The following is a 26,845-nucleotide window of genomic DNA, read 5'->3' on the forward strand; positions in this document are numbered from 1 at the left end:
GATGCTAGGTGTGACTATACAGTCTTGGATGCAGGAGGAAGCAAATAAAGGCATTTGAATGGCTGTTTGTATGAGGGTATATGTTTTAAGATATATCTGTACTGCAGAATTTATTTTCCTCCCTTGCGTCACACAACGCTTTGAAGTATTAACGATACAGCAAGTAGACTCCTCTGTAAAAGAATTACAGAAAGAAAAAAAGAGTTGCACCACAAATGAATCCCCAAATATACCACTGTATGAAATAGCTTCTCAAACAACTTTGCTGCTGTATGACAATCGGTTGTCCCCTCACAGACTTCTCTTCCCAATCCATCTCCTGCAGCTCTCTTGCTGAAATAGAGAGGTGCAACCATTCAAAACCTTCTCTTCACACTCCCACCACACGCCCCCGGGCCCCAGAACACGCTGTGGCTATTCTAGTTGCACACTTTGTTCAATTAGTTTCTCGCAACTCCAGCCGAGACTACAGACATTTTCAGAACTTTAAAGTTCCATCTATGGTTTAGCCTAAGAGCTTAAGTATATATCCATGAATCCAGAGCTTAGAAATGGCTGTGATAAATTTGTGCCATTTTGAAGTAAGCAAGGTAGATTACACAATATGTTTGGTTGGGCGAACATTGCTTCAACACGGTAGCCAATTTTCTGAAATACATAGCAATGTGGGCAGCGAAACAGAGAGCAAGGCTGGAATTCATTTTACTCAGAGTCCAACAGCAACCCTTAGCCTTTCATATTAGTTGACAATGCAGCAGGCAGTTCAATTTCTTTTGACTCACACTACTGTTATGTATTTCATTTCTGTTACACATCCCCCAGGTTTCCTCAGGAAGTGTACCAAGTCACCGTTTTCTCATATTCTTTTCTGACCATAGCTGAGTAGATGTCATTAAGATAGACAGTTCTAGAATTGGATCCAAACTTACTTTCCCACACAGAGATATGGCATTGGCCTTTGTTTATTATTCTTGATCTTTGCCATCATGAGAAATGGTCAATTATGACCTAAGCATTATAGAAAAAATCTTACTATTCAAGGTGATCTGCAGAATATAAAAAAGCCAAACTAAAAACTTCAGTATTAAAGGGATACATTCAACTGAAAACTCACATTTCTGTTTGAGGATGCTTTATTTACCATTATCACTGTAATGATCATTACCTGAAAGAGATTAAAGAAATCTTTGCAATCAAATGAACAAAGGTAAACACCCTGGAAAAAATACAATCTGGGCCTGATAGCATGAATAAAACTCACATAAATAGCCCCACTGACCTCTATATAACTAATTACAGAAAGTGTACTACTCTTTGCAAGGGTTACAAAATCAGATCATTGTTCTATTGGGTGTTTGCAAGACTTTTTCCACACATTAAGAAGGGATTTTTAACAAGAGTGAGCAAGGAAGACTCAGGGACATGTGTACTCTCCACTAAAACCTTTTCAGTTCTCAAATCACTGAAGTGCAGGATTGCCAGCCACCCCAGATTTCTGGCATTCACCTGGATGATCCCATATCCCTGAAGTGTTCTCTTGCAAAGCAAACTGGTTTGGGCGACAATGACATTGAGTTGTGTTGTGATGCTATTTTGATGCAAGATCACCAAATCATTTTACAACATGCTGAGAAGGCTTATAAGTCATGACACACTGACTGCTGCTAAGTTTCTCCCACTAGGGAAACTCCAAAGATGGCGCACTAGCAAAAAGTTCATAATAAAACACAGACTATACTGGCCTTTCAAACACTCATTCCAATCTCAAACCAGTGAGTTTTTCTTGATTTTTTTCTATCTACAATTTAGACTGTCCATGGTATTTCCCATTTAGGTTCTGGAATAATCAGTCAGTGAGATGAGAAAATCAGATCAATTTTGCCCATATTTATGCCAGACAGAGACAACTAGAGTTTTCTTATGATCAGAAAATTACGCAGAAGTGACTAGATTCACGTGCCTTCTTCAAAGCTTTCAGACTGAAAAGCAAGATTTTTAATGTATTTTGTTCAAACTCCACATCTGACACAGAACTGCTCTTCAAAAGTTTCAGAATGACAAGCAAAAAGTTTACCGTTAAAGATTAATCATGTTCTATTTCTGTTCCCACTCTCCTCCTGCTCTGCGCTTTTAAAGGGATACACGGCACAGTAGCTTCACTTTCACATTACTAAGCCATTTCGTATAAATATTCCCTGTCTGTTCAGTTTGTTCTGTGTCATTTCATGTCTCCACAACATGCAACAGAAAACAATTACACTTTCCACGCTTCTTGATGACATGGAATATAATTTGCTTCATTTTTTTACTAATAAGTTTTGCATCTGAAGCCTTCTTTTTGCAAGTCTTCATACTTATCCATGACTCCAAAATGATTTTTCTCTCAGACTTCCCTTGTTTTTCACTTTGCCTAGCTCCTCCTCTGAAACCTTGTCCACACGACTCCTTAAATCTGATCCCATTACTGCAAAATTCTTAGTCCTGCTTTAATGTCTTTCCCATATCAATGGTTGCTAATAATAAGAGATATGCCAATCTCCTAGAACTGGAAGGGAACTTGAAAGGTCATTGAGTCAGCCCCCCCCCCCACTTCACTAGCCAATTTTTGCCCCACCCCTAAGTGGCCCCCTCCCATTGAAAAACATAATACCCTGGGTTTAGCAGGCCAGTGCTCAAACCACTGAGCTATCCCTCCTCCCATTTACCCTTTCCTTATTTACTCTTAAACCCCTGCTCTAAACATTAGGAGGTCCAGAATATTGCAGCAGGCTTTTTTTTTTTCTTCCAGAAAGCGATACCTTATCTGGTTGGTAATGCATTGTTTTATTTGCCTAGCTGATCTTTAATTTTCTATTGCATTTCATTTTAACATGGTTCACTTCAACATTTGACTATATATCAGCCAGCTCATCACTGTCCTGGTGACTTCTTTATCCTCTCCTTGTGATACTCCACAGTTAGAGGTTACTTGTGCTGCACAGTGTATCTGAAACACCCTCCTCTTCTACACCAAGATGAGACACTTCTCTTATTAGCACATTTCCTCACCTCCTTTTTTTCTTGCTAATTTTATGCTTCAGCCTCGGTAAGGCTTGTTATGATACCCCACATAACAAAGAAAGGATTTGTCATACTAAATTGACCACAAGTGCATCAAGTCCCATCCAGAATCCACTTGGCCAAAAATCTAAATTAAAATAACGTTTTCTACCTCAGCCAGCTTGTATCACATTTGAATAAGTGTCTTAATTAAAATAGTTTCTCATCATATTATCCTCCCTGCAAGAACGCCTATAAGAACGGGTTGAATAAAATGATATTCATATTTACACATCCAGGGCTTAAGGAATCTGCATCTCCAGGGTGAGTACGAAGCTTCCCAGATGAATGCTATCAATGTCTGCAGAGTCTTAGCTTAAACAAGAAAAAAAAGGGGGGGGATATTAATAATTTATGGTTTCAAAGATAATCATCAAAACACAAAAGAGTGAAAAGTCAATGCAGTGCCAGTTTTCTAAACAACCCAAATGCCAAGCAGCAGCTGTGTGAAACTAACAAAACTTTAGTCAGTTTCACAGCATGCCCACTGTTTCTCCTTCAAAGCTTACAAATAAAATTACTGTTTGTCTACTATGCTAACTGCTGAGAGATCAGTCCTGATCTGTTATTAGAACTAAGGAAGAAAGATCCTGCCTCCCTCTGAAGGGAATTAGCCAAGCATGCTGTCCTGTCTGAATGAATCCCTTCAAGGAGGAAGGGCGAAAAGGGGAGGGAGAGGGGAAAAGGGGGGAGTCTGCCCTATTTCCATCATCCATAGGTGAAACTCTGCTATTGAATCACACTTGGTCTTATATATGTGGTTTGGTGGACAAAAGCCCATTGCTGCCTATGTGTTTCACTAGCTAGATGTAGGTGTGCACCATCTGAGCTGAGGATACAAGTTACAGCAACAGTGTCAGGGCTCCTGTCCAAGACAGCTCAGTCATCATTTATACCAATGAAATGTTCATTACATGTGACTTTACCCTAAGCTCCAGATGCCATAACTTGTACATTGCTGCATGACATTACACTCTGCCCCACCAAGGGAACGTTGCATCAACTGAATCTCATCACTATTCTGGTTCAACACAATAATGGCAACAAAAGCGATGCAGTTGTCATCACTAAAGGTGTCCTTATGTATTTTCCACCTTACATACGCACCAAACACACACAAGTAATGAGATTCCATTTGGTGGTTTTAGTCTTCCACTGAGCCATGGAGGAATTTATATGCACAACCTACTCTACTGTTCATGGGAGTTACCTGCAATAATCCCCTATCAGCCAGAGGAAAATATATCAGTAAGCTTGTGGTGCTGAGGCTAGCAATACAAAAATGCATTATGTTCTATGTCAGCAAAATCCCGAATGCCAAGGGGTTAATTGAACTGAACACTGGAATGAAACATAAAAGTAAACATGGGGATTGGTCCTGCTTTGAGCAGGTGGTTGGACTAGATGACCTCCTGAGGTCCCTTCCAACCCTGGTATTCTATGTTTTTTTTTCTCTGTTTTATTGTTAATTTACAAATGTTTAGATAAACTCAGTGAATGTAACATTTCACTTTCAACAAACTAAATACAGAGTTCTGCACACCAACAATTAAACAATTTAATTGTAAATTAAACAAATGAAGTAAAAATGGTACACATTATACTAAACTATTAAAATCGTGACCGGACTGTTTCTGGCCAAAGGAATAGAAAAACAGTGGAATTAAAAATGGTTAAGCCTCAGTTACATAGTGTCTATTAGCAATTACAGCAGCCCCACATACTTAGTTATTGCCCTATGATTAACTACACCCTTTAGTGATAATGGGCATTGCATTCAGGATTGCAGGATGATATTTTATGGACTGCTAGAGGCTTTTAATTTCTTTATAGTACATTAAAATATAGTCAGTCTTTTAGACATTTTAACCTTCTTTAGCATAAATGGTTGAACTTGAAATTCACCGACTTATACGGTCCATAGAGGATGTCATTAAGAATTGCTGTACTGGATAATTTTTTCCCACGAATGTATAATAAATTTAATTATTAATGTTCCTATGTCATTTATGGCCCATTGTTTTTGAGCTATTCCAAATCTTTTCACCTTAAGTGTTCAGAGAGTCAGAAGAGCCATAGCACAGCATTCTAGATAAAGACAAAGGCACTTTCTTTTGTCACTATTCCCTGTATTAGGTAAATTAGACTACATTCCTGAGTGCTGCTGATTAGACAAATTTCCAAGGTCAAGTAGAGAAATTTACTGGGGGCAAAGACATCTGTTGTTATGCAAGTTAATGATTTTTGCAGGACTTCTAAGAGTAAATATAGAAGGGTTCTGTTGTTTTCAGTACAGAGAGCACAAATGTGCAGGGGGAAAATGGAACAACTGTGATTATTTAAAGAAAAACTATGGAGAGGTGAGGTATTTTTTTCTGTAATGAGAAGGGTTATTACCTTTGCCGGTTATTAATTTTAATGAACACTACCTAAACTATGCACCCGTAGTACTGTAATATTATACTGACATTTGTAAAAGTCCATCTCCGTCACCTTTGCAAAAGTGAAACAAAAAACCCCAAACATACCCCATCTTTTCTACATGCTAATATACACATAATCAAATCATATCCTTCAGGGCATTATCAGATTGCTGAACAACTCAGGAAGGATTTTTTTTTCCCTACAAGAACAGAACTGCATAATTAACCAGGTTCCATATTTTTTCATGTATATTTTATTTATTTGCCATGCTCTGAAACATCAACTCTTGGCCTCTGTCAGGCAAGGAATTGGAGCTGATGGAGCATTGCTCTAATTAGGCATGGAAACACCCATGTTTCTCTACTAATGCTGCTGAGATGTCCTCTACAGATCTTTGCCCTTCTCCTCTAGGCGGGTCCTGTGGAAGTTACTGTAGCCTCAGAGCTAAAATAATGTTGGAGTAAGCTGAGAAGTTGAATAGGCTCTGTGACTCACTGACATCTGCCAGCACCCAGGGAGAGGGAGAATGCAGAGATTCCAATGGGAGTCTCCAACGGGTGCAGGTGGACATCAGCTGCACACCTGACATAATACAGCTCATGGGATAGGTGTTCATTATGCAGGGCTTGGCCTCGCTAGGTTGTTATTTAAAAAAAAAAACCTGACTTAATTGATGGCCAAGGCTCTGAGCTAAGGTAAACCACTGTGTGTACCCTGGAACAGTGTGTGGGAGAATATCCAGAATAGCCTGGGTGTCCCGAATTTTCAATGGTGTTAAATATCTGAAGTTAATTGACTGCCAATTAATTCAGGATAAAAACTAAATGTAGACCTATCTGGAGGGTTCCTTTAGGTTCCCACAGCCATGGAATGCTACATGGCATAGGTACAGGCCTAAGTTCTAACCCTTAATGAAAGGAGAAAGAAACCCGAAGAAGTCCAAAGTGACTCATGGTAACTAACTCATGCTGCTATATGAAAGTTTGTTTCATATACAACATTAGGAAGTTAGGAGAAATGCTACTTTGCCCTTCTTTTCCGTGTTTGAATTAGAGCCAGTTGGACATTTTCAAACAGAACCGTTTTCCACTGGAACACGCTTATTTGATGCAAAATATTACTGATTTCCTGAGAGCTCACTTACACACAGTCCCTGTGGCAGCCCACCTAGAGGATTGCTGGGGAGCCTAGATTCCCAGGCTCCTCAGCTTCTTGGCAGCTCTCCTATCAGGCTGAAGCCCAGGCTCCCAGAGCTACCTGCTACGAAGTCAGGCAGCCAGTTGTCTGGCTTCCTGGGCTGCTCTATTTTATTATTCATTTATTTGTATGCGTGTGTGAGGAGACAGGTTGAAGAGCTGAAAATCTGGTTTCAATCTAGGTCATACAGAACATCTGCCATTTCCCATCTCTGAAATTTGTGGGAAGATTTAAGGTTTGGCAGGCCCTTTGTATTTTGGGGATGCTTAGCCTCTTATATGCTCCACCCCGGCTCAATCACAGTAATGATTAGCTACCATAATGTTGGCAAAGCACTTTTAATTGATTTTAAACTGCCATGTAAAAGCAACATTTTTTTTTTATCTTGCCTGGAATGTTTACATCTCCACAAGAAGGACCCTTTCCATTTGGACAGGCCATAACTTCATCTATGGTGGTCTTTGACAACCCACAGGCACAAACTAACATTTTTTCCTCTCAAAAATATTCATTTGAATATGTCAAAAGATAAAACTGCAAATAGGAATAGACACTATTCTCTATAGAATCGTAGGACTGGAAGGGACCTCCAGAGGTCTTCTACTCCAGTCCCCTGCAGTGAGGCAGGACTAAGAATTATCTAGACCATCCCTGACAGGTGTTTGTCTAAATTGCTCTTATTTTATTTTAATTGAACAAGTTTTAAAGTTGTTTCTGTCGGACCTATAATTTTTCTTTAGAAACATCCTTTCTATGGGTGTTCTGTAGATAAAGTTGTATCAAGATCTCCATGGTAAACGTCAAATTTCAGGAGGAACATGTTATCCAGGCTTAAAACTTGGCAGAGAGGATCTCAACAATTTTGAAATACTGTAGGTTTGCAGTTTGAAATACACACACACACACCGCACACACTTTCACATTAAAATAAAGCTACACAAGCATGGGGTTTTTTATTGACAATTTTGCACTTCTTTGCCAAACACAATGAATAAGAACAGTACCCAGATTTACATAATATTTATTAACTTCCCAGGTTAAATATGTATTTTGATATTTACTGCTGATACATTGATTACAGAATTATTGTACTAATTTTGAACATACACATCATTCGTTTGCAGACTCATTATCCTTCACGACATAAAAATGGATCTGGAACTTTTAAATGAAAAGTAGATTTGGGAGCCTAATGAGCCAGAGATTTCAAGTGAAACCATTAGAACACCCAGGCGAATAACCCATGAGATAATATTTACATAACCAACTGGGTTATTGGGAGAAAAAACAAACTGGGGACCCAATCATGCAACTCTCATTCACAGGAGAGAAATCAACAGATTAACTCTCATTAGAAAATGTTGCAAGACAAGACCAATGGTTCAGTAATTGGGTCCACCGGGCTTGACCATACAGTAATACATTTTTATCAAATGTCAGATAAAAGAAAATTACAGCCTAATAGGTGACTAAGTATAGGCATGGACCTCCTATCTACCACACACAGAATTATTATTTAACTCTGAAGAACTATAAAAACTCACATTTAAGTAGCACCATTCACCTTCGGTATTGTATAGCTACAAACTATATACTGAGGTACTTTCTAGCCCTACAGTGTACCCTTCTATGATAGATACACATCACTAAAACTACCACCATATATCAGGGGTAAAAGGCACCAGACAGACAGACTCTGCACAGCACAGAAAATTTTGTGCTGTAGAAACTTTTAGACAGACTATGCGCCAAACCTCTCCTCCCACAAAAAGTGTGATAGGGTTGTTAATGACCATGCAGAGAAGACTGATCTTCAGTTATTTTTAGTTTTTCATTTGAAATTTACCCTCCTCCAACCACCAAACATACAGAAACATGCATGTGAACATGTACTCAAAACGTAAAATACATGGGACGCCATTCATCTCACTAAGGAAAAATAAATTTACCCTATCAGGGTCCAAATGTGTATTTATATAGCCTACAGGTAAATTAAAAGCACAAGCTAAGATCACTAAAGTCATCCCTTGTAGTTTCATAACAAAATATGGGTACAATCCTGCATGTGATCTGTGCACAGAGTGGTTAAAGAATTAGATCTTAATTTTTTTAAGCTACTGGTGCATTTATAAGGATCTTTTTCTATTTCTAGACACACATTTACATAAGCCTAAATACATGCACATAACCAAGCATAAATCACTGCATTTGGATTCATCTGATAAATAATCAACACTGAATAACCAACAATGAATGACTTTAAAGGAAATAAAGTATGGACAGATCATTTTCCTTAATGTTTAATTTTCCAGATTTGGTTGGCTTGTGATTGTAACTGCTATGTTATTTATAGTTATCTTTTCTATTTACTACTATTAATAAAAAAATCCTTATCATTATATATGTATTTATATGTAGATTAATATTGTACATTTTTATGCCTTTCAGTTCATTATAACCAATGAAATACTAGGTCCCAACAGAAAAATCTATGATGAACCATCCCCAGATGATTTAAAATGTTCTGCACAATGTAGACTACAAATTGAAAATTAATGAGGAAACTTGTTTAAAAATTGGATTCAGTTACCCAAGGGTTTAAAAAACATTTTTAAAGTGCACGTAGAACTCATTTTTATATGCAATATTCCTTAGTGATAAATAAATCACACTGTTTCTCAAAATTACTCCTACTAAATTAATTTTTCAATGTTTGTCTCTATTAATATTATTATAGCATCTCAACAGACTAGCTTATACAGTAATACTTATTTAAATTCTATGCCCCCCCAGGCAAGATTCATCTTCCAACATTAGTATTCGAGGTAAGTGATCCAGGACTGGGTACAGATATTGCTCATGAATGAGTGGCAGCCTGAAAACTCAACATTTACTATATATTCCAGAGTGTCTGGAGTCAGATACGATACACATATGTTCATGTGCATGCACATGACAAGTCCAAGTTATATAATAAAAAGGGGTCAAAGAAAGAAGCAATAGATTCCAAAATATTACAATCATACCATTTTTTTCTAGCTACACACATTAGTGAAGGCCTGATGCAAGGGCCACCTAAGTCATTGAGAGTCTCTTCCTTTACTTCAGTGGATTTTGGATCAAGCCCTAAGAGAGGCTGAATTGTCTGAGGGAAGAACCGTCTTGTGATTAGAACATAAGAATGGCCACACTGGGTCAGACCAAAGGTCCATCTAGCCCAGTATCCTGTCTGCCAACAGTGGTCAATTCCAGGTGCCCCAGAGGGAGTGAACCTAACAGATAATGATCAAGTGATCTCTCTCCTGCCATCCACCTCCACCTTCTGACAAACCATTGAACTAGAACACAGGAGATCTGCATTCAATTGCCGGGTCTGCTACAGACTTTCTGCATGACCTTAGGTAAGTCACTTAAGCATACACTTAAGGGGTTTGCTGAATTAAGGCCCAAGTCAATAGCTACTCAATACACACCTTTAGGTTTGCATGGAATTAAGTTGGGCTCCTTTACACTTTTTTAGGTCTGGTAGCTCATTCTTTTCTCCCAGCTGAAGATCTCATGGCTAGGTCAGGGCTTTGGTGATTAGCTTTTCCCAACTTGATTTGTGAGAGCATCCAAATTTCTTCTAATGTTTTAGAATTTCCAGATGGATAATTGTCACTAGGAAGATTTTTGTGATCTTCCTACTGCAAATCTTTTTAGTGTCACTATTTTTTAAGTCAGCTTACTTTCCAATGCCCCCCAAAAAGGTGTGTTTCCTTGCTCTTGATCCTTCCTGCTGGGGAACCAGCCATCTACTTCCCTCCTACTCAGCTGGAAACTTCAGTCTCTCAATTTCCATATTGCCAGGAAAGGAAAATGCTACTTCCTTCCTAAGATATCATTTGGCTTTTAATCAATGCACATCACTCTCCTGATGATTTTATCTATTCTCCAACCAGCAGTTGCAGCCACAAATTGAGCCAAATGTTTGCCCACAGGGGGAAAAAACACAAAACAAACAAAACAAAAAACCAAAAAAACAGCATTGTAAGACAAATGGCAACATACACAGATCTTCTCAACTTATAAAACTTTAAGGGCATTCTAAAATAAGATTTTTGTAACATGGTTCTCTCTTTAAAAGACAGTGGCTAGCTAGACTGAAGTAATATTTTACTGAGCATGCACGGGAAAGGTCTCTTTTCCCCTTTATTAAAATCTAATTTGGAAGTGAAGGATTAGTGTTTAAAATGATAATCTAATGAAAGTGTTATAATCAAGCTCATTCTATATTTGTGTGGGAGGGAAAGGTGAGGAGAGTGCTTGTTAGCGAATATCTATTTAAAAGAAGTGTTGAGAACTTTCACGGTGAAAGGAACAGTTGATAAATGGCAGTTAGAATGAGAAAAGTGCTTGTTCATTGAACAAAGTGGTGTGTAATTTATTTTACTTCATTAGAAGCTGAATTCTTCAAACACTGAAAGAAATTAGAATTCTCTGAAACTAATTATTATAAGTATGTTTAATCATAGCTTTGAAGTTACTTTCAACCTAGTACTCTACTTCAGATTAAATTATAGATCTCATCCATTCACTGTAACCATCCAGATCCAGGACAGTAAAAGGGCTGCAAAATAAATCTAAGTGTTCAGAGAAAAGATAAAGGTGTGTGTTTGTTTTTAAAATCTGCTTTTTTTTGGTTTTGCCTCAGTTCTTCAGAAATATTTTCATATTCATATCATGTTACTTACCTACCAGTCCCATGCAAAAATCTAATTAAAAAGTTAAAGCTCAGCATAAAACAAAACAACATATATAATATTAATGGACAAACACATGCAGAGAGGTAAGAGAACAGGAAACGAGCAGATAATCTAATAGAAAGAAGAAGTCATGCCTATAATTTAGGAACCCCCACACAAACATTTCAAAGTCTCCAACAAACAGCCACAGGTAGCTGTATTTTCTGTTGTTTTGACAGCCACAGATCACGGAGCCAGAAATGTCTGAATTCTAGTTTCAAATCTGGCATTGACCATGGATTTGAACAAGCAACTCATAAGGACACTGTCAACTTAAAATCGAGTCAATCTGGGAAAATAAAAATCAAAAGTCTCAGGCACTGCACAAACTCTTGATTACCACTGCCAATGTTCATGGTTTTCCAACACATTTTCCATTTTATTTTTAAATGTTTATTTTCTGTCTTCTGTTGATAGGCAAAACACCTACACAAGCAACATATGAAGCTGTGTAGTTTATTGTCCATATAGAAGAAACGACACTGATAATACCCAAAGTATTGCCATGTGTACACAAGTAAAACTCAAAGTAGAGAAAAATAGTAATTTCTTCTAATCTGACTCAGTTCTCGTAATTGTGGATGTTACTGGTAACAACAGTAGATAACAATACTTCATGGTAGAAGTGTAATTTTTAGTTGATAAACCTTTAACCACACAGCCTCGACTTTCCAGTCTTTAAAACAGGGTCAGTTCTATTTACATACCTCACCAGAATGCTGTGATGATATCTGTGCAGTAATATGAAACATCCAGATAATACTTAGTCCTGCCATGACTGCTGGGGACTGGACTAGATGACCTCTCGAGGCCCTTCCAGTCCTACAATTCTATAAAACTAGTAGGCTAACGCTGTTGGCAGCCTGTGTACCTGTTCTTGCAGGAGCAACCATGAAATACCTCCTTATTTGGACAGCTATTACTGAACATTGATGGAATGTTCCCACCATTGTTTACATAGTTAGTAATTTCACTGACTAACTTTATGTTGATGATTTGGGATCATACAATATAGGGCCTTCTTCACATGTACATAGTAGCATCCCCACACAGAGAGAAACAAAAAGGGAGCAAGAGAGTAAACAAACTCAACTACTACTCATCAATATATAGAAACTGAGGGAATATCCCCAGCCTTCACTGAAAAGCATCAGGAAAGTCTATAAATAATTTTAAACCCATCTTGCACAATGCTTCCCCATTGCGAGTGTAACTTTTTTAATGACACGTAACAATGGTTCTCCTGGTCCCATTCTGGGACTTTTTGGTGGCACATGCTGTGAATTGAGTATTTGTTATATAAGATGATTAGATGGAAAAAAAAATTCAGATACCTAAAACTGCAATATAGCACTGATGGAGACTGTTGAAATACTGGCCCATCAAAGAGAGCTTTTTTTTCATTTCATAAGATTGATTTACTTGTAAATTTATGAGCATTCTTATTTCATGCTTGCCAAAATCTATCAAATCAGCACACAACAAACTACAGAGATTTTTAGGAGCCTGGTCACATTTTCTAAGCCATCTGTAGTGTTAAATGGATATACATTGACCCATGAGCTAGAAGAAATATTTATATGTTTGTTTATTTTTGGGACTCAGCCCTTCACACAAGTGTATTGACACAATCAAACCTACCAAGGGACCATCCTGCAGGGTGTTGATCATTCTCAGTTCAACGGCTTCAATGGGAATTAAGAGAAATAAGCTTTTTACAGAACATAGCTCCAAGTTAGGGCTTCCCCTTTCCCTCCCCAGCTTAATAACATCAGCTTGTTGACGTGATAAGGATACTAGAAAATAACCAGTGAAGCATTACTATGTCACCACCAAGTACTACTGTCCAGGAATGTATTTGACCATGCAGGTCCTGTAATGCTACAGTTAGCTCTTGCCACACCTGTCACCCATTCATCTCCAGTCTACCATAGCGAAGAACAGCTTTATTTATCTCATGGCTTACTAAAGAGCTATGGACATTCCATTACCACTGTAGCTTCTCCATAGCATTCAACATTTCTTTCACTTTAATTCTCTCTCACACACATTTGTTCATTCTCCTGTCTCTAGTGTTTCCAAACATACATCTTTCTTGGCCCTGCAATTAAGCACATAATGTGTGACTGTCCTCTCCAAACTGGTCCATTCATGGTAAAAACACTTTGGTAGAGTTCAGTTTCTATGATCTGGAGGGCAGGAAAGGGATTTAGCACTGTTGCTAGTGTTATGCAACTGGTAGCACTGATTGAATCAACCAAACTACTACTTACTCAGAAAAAGTTTAAGGGGTTCTTTGATTTAAAGTTATCTATGTAATGCACTTTTCATCTGGAATTTATGGAAGCAGGGATTGACGTCAGAAATGAGATGGCCATAAATAAGCAGTGGACCTGTGATGTTAAACAGTGATAAGTTATCAGTTTCTTTCTTTTTCTTTTTCTTTTTTTTTTAAGGAGGGCAGAAGAGAAATGTACCAAGCTAATGAAGACAAGGGTAGAAGCATCAGTACGTTTATTTAACAAATGCATGCTGACATTATGTAATTGGTAGAGACATTAATATTTTAACCGTAAGTGGAAGGGTGTCATTTCATACTGTGCATTTTCTACTTTTATTTTTTTTTTGCGCTTCCCCCTGTAAAACACATTCTAACACGTCCACACACTGTCTATTCCCACTCTGCTCTGCCCACCAAACCACACGCATCCCCTGAAAGGTTCCTCATCAAGGCACCTTTCCCACCTACCATCTGGCAAAGTTTTATTTTTTGAAAAAAAGACCATATTTCAATTTAAAAAAAATCTTCGGGAAAAATCAGTTCTGCCTATCAATAAGATCACATAGGAATGAAGTAGGAAGGGTAAGAAAAATACTGGCAATAGCAAATTAAACACCCCTTTCAAAAATAATAAAATACATAGGTTTATTATTAGCAGAAATATCTTACTTTTGGGAGTACTGCATGCGCTCAAACGGAGAGAAAAGAAGTTCTACGTTTCAAATACTCTTTTATTCAAAGCTTAAATTAGTTTATGAACAGCTACAAATTGACAGGTCTTATTTTTCAATACTCCCTAACTACTTATGGCAAGAGTGTAATGAAATGTAACAGGATAACGTCTCCTGTGCAAACAGCAAACACTAATTGCTAAATAAAAACCCAACTGAAGCCTATTTGTTGTGGGTCATATAACTGGGAATATAATGTTTATTAAGGTGCTGTTCTTTAAGCGTCTGATCCTCATGCTGCTGAGCTTCCTTACCAACATTTAAAATATTAATGTACTGATGTTATTGCTTCCATCCACTGGTTTTGTGATTAGCAATACATACATAAAATATGGCACATTATGTGTGTCTGCATTATGTGGATCTATCATTTAACTATAATGTGTGTTTAAAAACTAACTAGGATACCTTTTTCTGTTACCAGTTAGTCATAAGATTTTATATCAAAGCTAGTTTCGGGCGTACAAATTGTAGTTTAATTGCAGTCGGGTTTTCATGCAAATCATGGTTTAGAAACACTTAAGGTTTATGCAACTGGTAGCACTGATGAATCACACACTACACTACTTAAAAAAAAAAAAAAGGTTCTTTTTTTTTTTAAAGTTATCTATGTAAATTTTTTTTTCTGGATTTATGGAAGCAGGGATTGACGTCAGAAATGAGATGGCCATAAATAAGCAGTGGACCTGTGATGTTAAACAGTGATAAGTTATCAGTTTTAAAAGCAAATAGCTTTAAAAGCAAAACTGCACTGCTTTATTCTCTTTTACAGGACAGATTCACTGTCCTGTACTGGACTTACAAGTTGCAATATAAAGTAACAAATATTACCAGCCAGTTTCTATGCTAAAATAAAAGGACTGCAGATTATGAAAGAGAGTCTATAGTCATAGTAGTTACTGTTATTCATGTGAAGGCATGCCATCAAGGATTCCCCTTTTGAACGGTATAAACTATAAGACAATGAAGGAAAGAGGTTCTGGTACAGTGTCCCATGTGCGATAATACTAATAAACGAGTAATGAACATGCTGTAAGTGCTCAGCAAATCACATCAGAGCAGAGTAGGCATATGAAAAAGGATTTTACCATTTTGAACAATTTTGCATATACGCAGGGGTGAAAGTAGGCTGGTACAGCGTACCGGGAAGAAGCAAAAGGGGCAGTGATTATAAAGCGATTATAAAGCGCTGCCGCAGCAAAGCACCGTCCTTAAAGCACTGCCGCAGCAGCGCTTTAACGTCACTGCCCCTTTCGCCCCCCATTAGCGGCCCTGCTGGTAGAGATCCTACCGGCAGGGCCACCAACGGGTGGGAAAGGCGATTTAAAAGGGCCCAGGGCTCCGGCCGTTGCTACTGCAGCAGCGGCCAGAGCTCCAGGCCCTTTTAAATCACCGCTGGAGGCCCGGATAGCATGGGCCAGGCAGCACGGCTGGACTGGCTGGGGGAGGCTGACCCCCAGCCCCGCCTCTTCCGCCCAAGGCCCTGCCGTTTCCAGGGGCCCAGAGCCATGCCCCCATATTGGTAACTGTTTAATATTACTTTCACCCCTGCATATATGTATAATATCAATATTGCTGAAACGATTTATCATTTTCAACGTTTTTTCTATGGTGTGTGTCCCCATTGTGTTGTAGTGACCACTACAGTTACCATAAGTAAAATGTCTTCTTAAAAAACACCTATTTCTTATATTCAGAACTTTCTGAATTATTCCACTTTGTGGTAGAAGTTTTCTGGTTTTGGTCATTTGGACTACATTCAGCAATATTTTGCAAATTCTAAGCATTCATGACTTCAAAGGTTTTATTCCCCTTCCTTCCCCCTTTGGGAAAAGGTATAATTATCACTTTATAAACAGTTTTCTGTCAGGCTGGGTTAACAGGACAGCAGCCAATCTGTAGCCAAACAAGAGTGAGAAAGGGGTAAATATTTCAAGTTAAAAAATAAGTTAATTAGTGTTACTGGTTGTAAATGGAGTTTGTTTGCTTGTTTTAAATCCAGAACAAATAAGGAACAATCACACTAGACATTCACTTAGATTGATCATCCAATATTCTGAGAGCAGGACAAGACAACACCACCTATACTACAACAGAAGTGCTTCAGAACCTCTGGCAAATCAAGATGGTGTCCAGCTGGTGAACAAGATAATATATTCATAATTATATTTAATAACATTAACAAGATACCATATAAAACATGACTAAGAGTTATGTGGCTTAGTCCCCCATTGTATGCAGTACATGACCTTGGCACAGAGACTGAACTATGCACAGTCTTTGAGATAGTCCCTCCAGAATATTGATGAGGCATACTGGTGACCAGAACTGAATTACTCTGATAAGCAATAAATTCAATTCAAAACACAAAATATCAGTGCACATTTTCCTGTTCCACCTATGAAGCTTAATTATGTTATTGTGTAATCCAACAATGTAAAAGACCTTTCTTAGACACACAAGATTATTCTGTAATAATCATTCAGAAAATGCTGAGATCTAACTTTATTTAAAACCCTAGTATTATGACAGTATGACAATTATAAAAACGAGGGTAGGAAAAACAACTGCCATGAATCATTACAATATTAAAGGATGACCTGACAATCACGACATTTGACATGATGGAACAGTGATGCTGTAAATTGAATTCTTTCATTTACAAGATATTATACCAGGGAAATAGACAGTACTACTAAGGACTGAATAGTACAACAATACTTGGATAATTATAAAAGTTGGTAGAGTCCAACCATGACGTTTTTTGCTAAGGAACCTTGTCTCTCTAATCTGGCCGAGTTCTTCGAAAAAGTTAAGACCACAGAAGATAAGCTAACCTACTGGATTCAATTGATTTGAAAATGGTTTTGAGAAGGTCCCTTATAAAACCCTGAGCCTTTACAAGTTTGCCTGTACTTCAGCCAAGGAGGTTTTTATTTGTAGGCACTCAGTGATATTCAACACTTCAAGTCAGGAAATTCCATAGAAGAAAGCAGGAATTTTAAAGAACCAGACCTGTACAAGACTCACTAAAGAAAATAAGCCTGGGGAAGTAGACAATGCATGTATTAAGAACTGATTTAGAGTGGCAAGATAGAAGTCATAATACAAAGGAGAGAGAAGTTAACAGTAGAGTAAATGCTTAATTCTGGGGAAGTGGACAGTGAGTTAGTAAAGGTAGGCCATGGCACCTAATATTTTTCAATTGTTAAAAACAAAGGAGGGTAACGAGGAATCCCAGGGAATTCACAAAGGGACTTAGGGAATCCCAGAGCTAGATTCACAAAGGGATTTAGGTGCCACTGATATTCACAAGCGCAGCTGCCACTTAACCCTATAGAAGTCTAAACTCACTCAACGCTTACATATTTGCAGTAAAAGGTGCCTGTTTCTTCCTCTGCGTATACACACTGCAGTCTCACTCTAACAATCCAGACTCCTAACCCCCAGAGCAAATCACAAACTGAGGGAAGACGGATGTTCCTCCACTTAACTTGCCAGCAGAGCCCGCTTGAGAACATGTCCTCTGATCATGCCTAACTCCTCACAAAGTGCTCTGATTGGGCCAGAGAGAGAGAGAGCGAGCGCACAAGCATGAAAATAATCCAGTGGGTTGAGCACTCAGCCACAATATGGGAAACCCAGGATTCAGTCCCCCTGCTCCAGTGTCTCTATTATCCAGAGTAGAACAGCTTCAAGAGGAGAGATAGAGTGAGACCCACATCAGACTATGCCATAGCCCGACAGTTAGGGCAGTCACCTGAGAGGTGGCAGACCCATGTTCAAATCCTTCTCCATGTGAGGCATAAGTGGGACTTGAACCAGGGGTATCTCCCATCCTATGTGAATACCCCAGCCACTGGGCTAAAAGTTATGAAAGAAGGCATCCTTCCTGTCCCTCCCACAGCTTCTTGCATGTAATGCCTGACTCTAGGGAAGGGTTCACAGCAGAAATAGGTGCGTCCCTGCAGCCTGGTCTGAAGAGCCAAACTCTCTGAGGTGAGCAGGGCTTAGGAAACAGCCCTCTTGCTGGTCTCCCACTGGCTAATTTAGGTTGTTCCATGCTCAGTTTGCTGACTTTTGTGAACCCCATCTTAGGTGTCATTGTATAGACAGCCTCGGTACCTAACTCAGGCTTTGTAAATCCCAGCAATTTCATATAGCACCTAAAACTGACACTGAGCATCACAACACCTACATCTTTGTGAATCTAGCCCATAGTGTCTGATCCTGAACCACTGGCATCATTTATGTTTTTATTTTATTAAAACTGGACTCAATGCAAGGTGCAGAGCACATCTGAGGTGCTGACTGTCCTCAATGCCCAGTGGCTTCAGTGGGAATCGAGAACAATTAGCAGCTCACCAGATCAAGCTTTATAATGAGAGCAGACTCAGAATGCTACTAAACCTGGAATGGTATATGAATACAGGAAAATAGTAATACATTATTCAGTCCCATTTATTTTATATATGCTGCTGGATATTAGTAGTGCAGAATCTCACTAATTCACATCGAAGGCCCATTGCACAATGCTAAATTTTATAAATTAGCAATTAAAAGACTAAACACAAACAAATGCAACACAAATAATGTTAATTTGTTCCACAAGTTCTGTTTAAATAATATATGATCAACTTTCCACCATACTGGTATAATAAAGAGTCTGAAATATATTTTGTAAAAGTATCGAAGTCTTGTAATACCAATATCATATAATAGCACCCTGGTAATAAATATTAGCTGTGGAGAGAAGAGAGATCATCACAAGAGGCAACCAACGAGACAAGTTCAGTTTGTCTGTCATGACCATGTCTAAGGTCAGACTGTAAAGGATCAGGAGTATCTAGGGGATGCAGATGGCACCAGATATGTCTTGTCATGACTGTCTCAATAATGTTCCCCCATCATCAACATAACTATTTATATTGGTCAATGGTTTTCAATAGAAAAAAATGGAACATCAGCTCACAAGGTAAAAGAACAAAAAAAAATTCACTACCATAGGTACTCAATATATTAAAGATTTATGGCAGCCTTGTATTCCTGAACAAAATTTCTACAGTATGTTGTCAAACAAAATTTAAAATGCTCGATTCAATCTTTTCATGCCAACGGAGAGGCTGTTTGTAACACACAGGGAAGCAGGGTGAAATACAGCAAGGGAAAGAACAAGCCCCAGTGTTCATGGTAGGGGGAGCTCCATGCTGCCCAGAGAGACAGAGGATGAATCAATATCCCTATTGGCATACCAGTCAACATCTTTAGCACCTATTCAATGTATGCTTCATCAGGGACTCTAGAGTCTTGACCTAAAGTATTGCACTATGTATGACTTTGAGGCCACAACCGCTGCCACTTCCGACAACAGGCCCAATGTGCAATGAGATGACGTTGTATAACCTCCAGTCCTCTGATTCTGAGAATAGCTATTAATAAATGTACCCCATACACAAGAAGGAAGTATATGACTCTATACTTACAGTTACTGCCTGAGCATGAGCTAATTCTGCCTACACTGTATCCAAGGTTCTATTTATCTCCGCTAAAAGAGTTAGCATTAAAGATTGATGAGACAGCCATCCTGCTTTGGGTAGCAAATCATTTCTATTCAGATTCTTTTCACAGTATGCTCCATTTCTTTGGGCTAGGCAGTGTGGATGCAAAAGAAACCTTACGTAGAATCTATATTCCTACATTTAGACATTACTGAAAGTAAGTGGAAAACATACTATATGAAACTGATACAAATCTGAAATTTTCCTTAAGGGACAATAAACAAACAAACAAAAAAATCTCAGAAGCTAATGAACAGCACGCCTGAAAAGCTCAATAGCTCACCTATAACCCACAGGTTGAACTTTCTAACTATTTAATTTATATTATTTAATTCTCTGTTCTACACTGCTGATCTATAAATTTGCAATAATTCATGCATTAGAGTGACCAGAAATATCTTCTGTGCTAAACAGTTGATTGGTCCAGATTCTTCAGTCCTCTCAGAAGTGTGTACCACTAGACCAGTATGTTCCTGTGTAAGTTATTTTCAATTTCCAGACATGATGTGCTTTACAGAATTTGGGCAAACTTAGCCAGATGCAGACTTCCTCTGCTTGCTACCACCTTAAAGAGGAAAATCTTAAATCAGTATAGCAGATTATGACAGACTGTTTGCTGCTAAAATGCCTACTGCACAAATGCTGATAAAAGTATTACTAAATAGTAATTAAAATTCTTTAAAAAAACACCTTACTATACTAGGATAAGCTCTCTGTAAAGATCCTATCTCCATCTGCACAGTAATACATCAAATGCTACTCAAATTGTTAAGAGTGAAAATTATGGACTATCACTTAGATCATAGAATTTATTTGAAATAGGAAAATCCATTTATTAAAAGGGACCTAGGTATCAATGTAAAATTAAAACCAAGAGGATAAATAAGAGGCTAAATAGTATTAGTCAGTATATGAGAAAAATCATTTTTGCATACACAGAAATACGCTAATCAGGTTGGTTGTTGTAGGAAAGTATCAATTGTATCATTTTTAACGTCACCATAATCTCATCCAACAATGGATGGATATACTGAGTTAGGTAAACACTGAAGGCAGATCATGTCTGTGCTGGCTGAATGCACATTTAGGGCTCCACTGGCATTAAGACCACCTGGACAGAGATCAGAGAGCTGCAAGCTGCTCACAACCCCCATTTTGCTAATTGGTACAGCCAGGGGCGGCTCCAGGCCCCAGCACACCAAGCACGTGCTTGGGGTGGCATGCCCTGGGGGGCATTCTGCCGGTCGCCGGGAGGGTGGCAGGTGGCTCCGGTAGACCTCCCGCAGACATGCCTGCGGAGGGTCCGCTGGACCCGCTGCTTCGGTGGAGCATCCGCAGGCATGCCTGCGAGAGGTCCACCAGAGCCGCAGGACCAGCGCACCCTCCGCAGGCAGGTCTGCAGGAGGTCCACTGGAGCAGCAGGACCGGCAACCAGCAGAGCGCCCCCTGCGGCGTTCCGCCCTGCTTGGGGCAGCGAAATGGCTAGAGCCGCCCCTGGGTACAGCCCAAACTGAGCAAGACTGGGCTCCCAGGAGCTGAGGCAAGGCTGGCTTGGAGTTGTGCCGAGTCAGTGCATTACACAAGCAGACTCTGCCTAGGGCCCCTATGCATTTCTGACTATAGAAAAGGCTGCTTCATCACCAGCGGAACCCCAGCTTAAGAGAGCCAGTTATCAACATCTACCCCAAAAAGTGAATCCCTCCCTTGGCCACTGTCAAGGTATTGGGACTGCTATTTTTTTTATATACACATCAAAAGAATCAGGGCTATAAATGAAGACTTTCTGGGTACATGACAGTTATTTGCTGGCAAGGACATGGCACAGGTTTTCACTGCAGCTTTGCCAAGTGGCTAGGAACAGAGTTCTAAGATGTTCTCAGGCTGCTTCCTGCAGTATCCATTTAAGCTTCATTTTTAGTTAAACTTATCTTTTATTTCAGGAATTGTCCTATGTCTCTGCGAATGCCGACAAAATATTACTTAATTTAAGCTGAAATTGTGTTTACAGCGTGCGGTGTTAGAATGGCCAAGACGGGGCATAGAGCAAGGAGGTCAGAGTCTGTATATGAAGTCAACAAGCTACAGTGGAGCATTAAAATACTACAAGGGGTAGGTTTTTTGTTGTTGCTGTTGTTGTTTTTAAGGCGTTGAATATTTTCCACTCAATAGCCCCAGCAAAATCCCCTTCTAGATGGACTTTTCAGATTTTAGCTCACCACATAGCAACCCCTCACTAATGAGGAAACTCTGACAAATGTGCAAGTTAAACTGTCATCTCTTCCCCTTCCCATGGTTTCTTAACTTTCTTTTCTAATGAATGTTAAGATTTGAAAAGCGTTTCTACTTACATCACTTAAAATGGCAAAATGTCTTGTTATAAGACAAATATCTTCTTAATTGTTTCATGCCATAAGATATCATAGTATGGCAATATGAAACAAGAGAAGGTTTGTTCATTTCTGCATATCTCTAGTTCTACAAAAACTTGCATTGATTAAATGATTTTGTGAAATTCTGATACCTAATTAGCATGTTTGGTTATTAGAAATAAAGTGTGGATTCCAATCTGTTACTAGAGTTCTGTACTCTTTCCATCATATTAATCTGCTCCAAATAGAAACATATGAAAGTTTCTCAATGGTCAAAAAGAAATTACAGATCTATCAGACAGGTTTAGAGACACAGGGGACATATCCACACCAAACCCAAATACAGACCAGTGCAAATTAGAGCCAGCATTTTCAAAAAACTGTCATTACTTTTGATATCCAACTTCAAATACCTAGATTCAATTCTCAGAGGTTATAAGCAGCCTGGCTCCTATTGCAGTCACTAAGAGATGAGGGTTTGTGAAAAATCAAGCCTAGATGTCCAAAGTTGGGCACCCATAATTAATGTATGGCTTTGAAAATTTAATTTGAAGTGTTTTAGCTTGGGTATCTCTGACGATATTTCATGTACAGCCTGATCCTGGGTGGGGTGTCAGAGATACCCAAGCCCCTTTCTGTTTGTAGGAGGGAAGATCCATGTGTAGAGATCCTCCCTATGCAAATCTAAGAATGGCCCAGACCATCCCACTGTGTTCTAGTGCTTTATTTAGTTTAATTGTACATCTCTGGGAAAGGGCATTAAGCCATTTCTCTCAGGAAAACATTCCATCGTCTTTAGAAATGCTTCTATGGTTGATAGGTTATAGACCTCATTCAACAACAACGTAGGCTAAGTTTTATATCCCCTTTCTCTTCCTCATTCCAAATAAGCATTTGCTGTCTTCATCCTTCAAATTATTGTCATGGCGTCTTTGCTTAGCCACGTAATATAATACCAATCATTGTTGCACATTATATTGCTGTAGCACTTTGGGACCCCAATCATAACCAGGACCTCATTGTGCTAGCCACTGTACAAACACATAACAAAATGTTCCTGGCCAAGAAGCTTACCGTCTAAACAAACACATTGCTGCTTTTCTTGATCTTTCATCACTGGGAGTATTCCCTGACCCTTAGGCATTATCCTATGTTTTCAATATTAAAAATCCCAGCTCCCATTAAAGCGTCATTACTACTGGCACTGTGCAGAAGCACCCTGGCTTGTTCACACTAGCCCATCCACTACTGGAGCCATGGGGAAAATGACCAGGGTGTGTGTGTGTGTGTGTGTGTGTGTGTGTGTGTGTGTGTGTGTGTGTGTGTGTGTGTGTGTGTGTGAACCTCTATCCTTCAGGAGCAGGGTGAAAAGAACCCAACTCTCCCAGAAGCAACAATGCACACAAGGAGCAGGGTGTAATTTCCTCCCCTTTCCCTTCCTATATAAACATGATAATCTTGTTTGGGGTTCTGGTGATGCCCTAACTATTCCATGCTGCTCCAAAGTGGTTCCCTGCATCACCTTAACCCTGTGCCAGCTTCCTTAGAAGCCCTTACAGCCCCAGAATCAGCAGCAATAGCATCACACACAACAAACAAGCATTCCTGTTCTCCACCCCCCCCCACACACACACCCTTTTATCAAGACTTTTGGCCTTCAGACTTTCCAACTGCAGTTAGTGGAATTCCTTGTTGACATTTACTATTATCCATTTGTTCTTCATCACCGGACACTGCACCTTCTCTCTTGATCCGTACCCTCACTCTTTCTCCACTCTCTCCCCAAACTGATATCCTTTAAATCATTCTCATTTCTCCACTTTTATACTCTTACAAATCCATCCTTAAGCCCCTCTTCACCAACTGCCCATGCCCAACCTATCTTAGCACAAGAATTAAACGCACACAAGAGGTCTTTAAATGATGCATTTCATTTAAATTAAAAAAAATCAAAAAAATCATAGCATGTGCATGGCTACATACATATACTTGTAGCAACCATCAAGAGAGGCACATAACTCCATGACCTGACTTGCTCAACCTTTGTCTGACTTCCCTCCGCCCCACACTCCCAGCCTATTGTTTGCTGCATCTTGTCCAAAACGGCAACTTCTAAGCTCTTCAGGCCACAGGCTGTGTCTTTGCTATATTTGGATCATACCTACCACCTATTTGGTGCTCAGTGAATATTTTTAATAATGATAATGTGAGTTCCAAATTATTTCTAATCTCTGTAGTACTGAGGTGCCCAGAACAGAAACTGTTCCATGTATAGTCATGACACAGGTGTATTAAGAGGTGCTGTTATTCCCCATCTCAGAGGCATGAGGCCTCTGTTTGTCCCCACGACAACCCAGCACGCAGTGGATTCTTCTTTCCTAGAATTCTCAAACCCTTGCCCCTTCCTGCTCTTCCACAGTCAAGTTCCCGAAACAACTTCCTTTTCATGACTCATCCCATCATCACTGATAAAACTGAGAGACCCAGAAGTTCGTCACGACCATAATTGTTTATTTTAGCACTATAGAAACAAATGTTAGCCTAACGTGAACATTACATAAAACCAGAATATGTCCATAAATTAAATTCAGGTTATTTTCTTCAACAAAACGCACATGGATTAAAGGAATCTAAGGAATATGCAGTTCAAAAGAGAACTATGACTAAAAGGTACAATTTAGATATAGCCAAAATGATGCAATGCATATTAAATACAGTGTGCAAACATTTTTCCCCACCATCACACCCCCTTAAATATCTAGCTTTATCTTTATTACTGTTTTTCAGACAATCACTCTGATTTTGATCCTCTGTTTCCTGTTAAACTGGCAATAACCTTTTACAGAAATAGCCTAAAATTAAACCATTGTGCTTATAGTTGCAAGTTTTCAATTCCTTTCCAGATACTCTTCCGAGAGATTACAACCAAACTTTCTTAGAATTCAATTTAAAGAGTAATTAGTGAAATGTATTAAAACAAATTAAATTGATCCACACTGATTTGTCAATACTATTCAGCTGTAGCTAACTGTCATCTAAAGGTCACTCATAGATAATCAGCTATGCAGCATCAGCATAAACTTGCCACGTCATATTTCTATTGCTGCAGTTAACCTGTATGAATGAATACTGAAGTGTTGCACTCTCTATTTGCTTGTCTATTCACTGCAGCACCATTTTCTCATGAGCAGTAAAATCAATTCTAAGAAAACTTTATAGAAACAGTTGGCTGGGAACCAGCTTTGTATAGATTTGGATTTGACCTTGCTCTTTTCAAGTCTATGAAGATAGAGAGCAATTCTCTCCCTGTCTACCTTAGGTTAATAAAGTTGTACTGCCTGACTTACTCAACACACAATCTTTTCTGATAATATGCCATTCAACTGAAGAGCCGCACTACTTCTACATTTTTCTTTAACATATTAAAGACATTCAAGCTACTAAATAGATTATACTAAAAGGTTGGGTTTTCAGAATAAAATAGCTATTCACACAATATGAGAACAAAGTTCCCTCCTGTGAAACTCTGGCAGATTCTTGATTCACATGGAAGAGAACTGTCCAATAGCCTACCCTCAGGAGTTTTATATTAATAAAAACACAGGGCAACATTTCCATAAATGATTCCTAATTTTTAAGCAGTCTTCTACTTCTTGAAATTATTGAAAGAAAAAAATCCTCTTCACTAATATGGGTAATTGCAAAATAGACATTACCCTAATTCTATTTTTGCTTATACCCTCCCACATTTTCTAAAAAATCTAAAATGAAAAGTATATTTCCTGGTTTACCTTGTTTGACAAATACGTGGTTGGTGTGGGATGGGGAGAGAGAGGGAAAGGCCACTTTGAAGTTTGGGGATTGACTATCAATTTTCTCCCCCTTACTGCAAGTCATCCAGCATCAGAATCATATTCTTGATGATCCCATGATCTCATCACTTGGTTTGTTAATATTGTCCTGGTGCATTTTTCTCTTACAAAAAAAAGTTTAAGAAAGACTTCACCCTTTCATCACGTTCTACTACCCACTTATCTCCCTCTCTGAAACAAAGATACTAAATTTGGTTATCTATATAAATAAACAGACATTTTAATTGTGGGAGCTAAGGGACAAAAATAAATTTCCACTTGGGGTACCTATATGTGAGATTTTTCCAAAACTATTGTTCCTAGTTCTCACTTAGAAATCTTCATTCTCCATGGTGGATTGCTCAGTGTTGATCAAGTAGGAAAGATTTAGTATGCAACACTGAGTTGGAGCAGATGGAGTTCATTTGCTGAATTTCATAATTTCCATGCTATATGAAGTCCAAATGAAGTGTTCTGTCAACAGAAATCCTTGTTTGCCACTAAAAGCCACATACACCCTGCCCCACCCGCTCCCCCAAAAAACTAAGTTG

The 26,845-nt window shown here is 38.8% G+C and overlaps 1 protein-coding gene and 1 long non-coding RNA gene across 10 annotated transcripts in view; one reads left to right on the forward strand and one right to left on the reverse strand.

Moving 5' to 3' along the window:
- Nucleotides 1-26,845, reverse strand: part of CTNNA2 (catenin alpha 2) — a 750,149-nt gene that overhangs the window by 377,603 nt on the left and 345,701 nt on the right. The window lies entirely within an intron of this gene.
- On the forward strand, nucleotides 11,083-16,622 carry LOC120405936. The gene is made up of 4 exons (XR_005599006.1): nucleotides 11,083-11,134; nucleotides 11,271-11,367; nucleotides 13,961-14,012; nucleotides 16,519-16,622. It is a non-coding gene; the product is annotated as an uncharacterized LOC120405936 (long non-coding RNA).

This window comes from Mauremys reevesii, linkage group 5 (genome assembly GCF_016161935.1).
Source record: "Mauremys reevesii isolate NIE-2019 linkage group 5, ASM1616193v1, whole genome shotgun sequence".
Classification (NCBI taxonomy): Eukaryota; Metazoa; Chordata; order Testudines; family Geoemydidae; genus Mauremys; species Mauremys reevesii.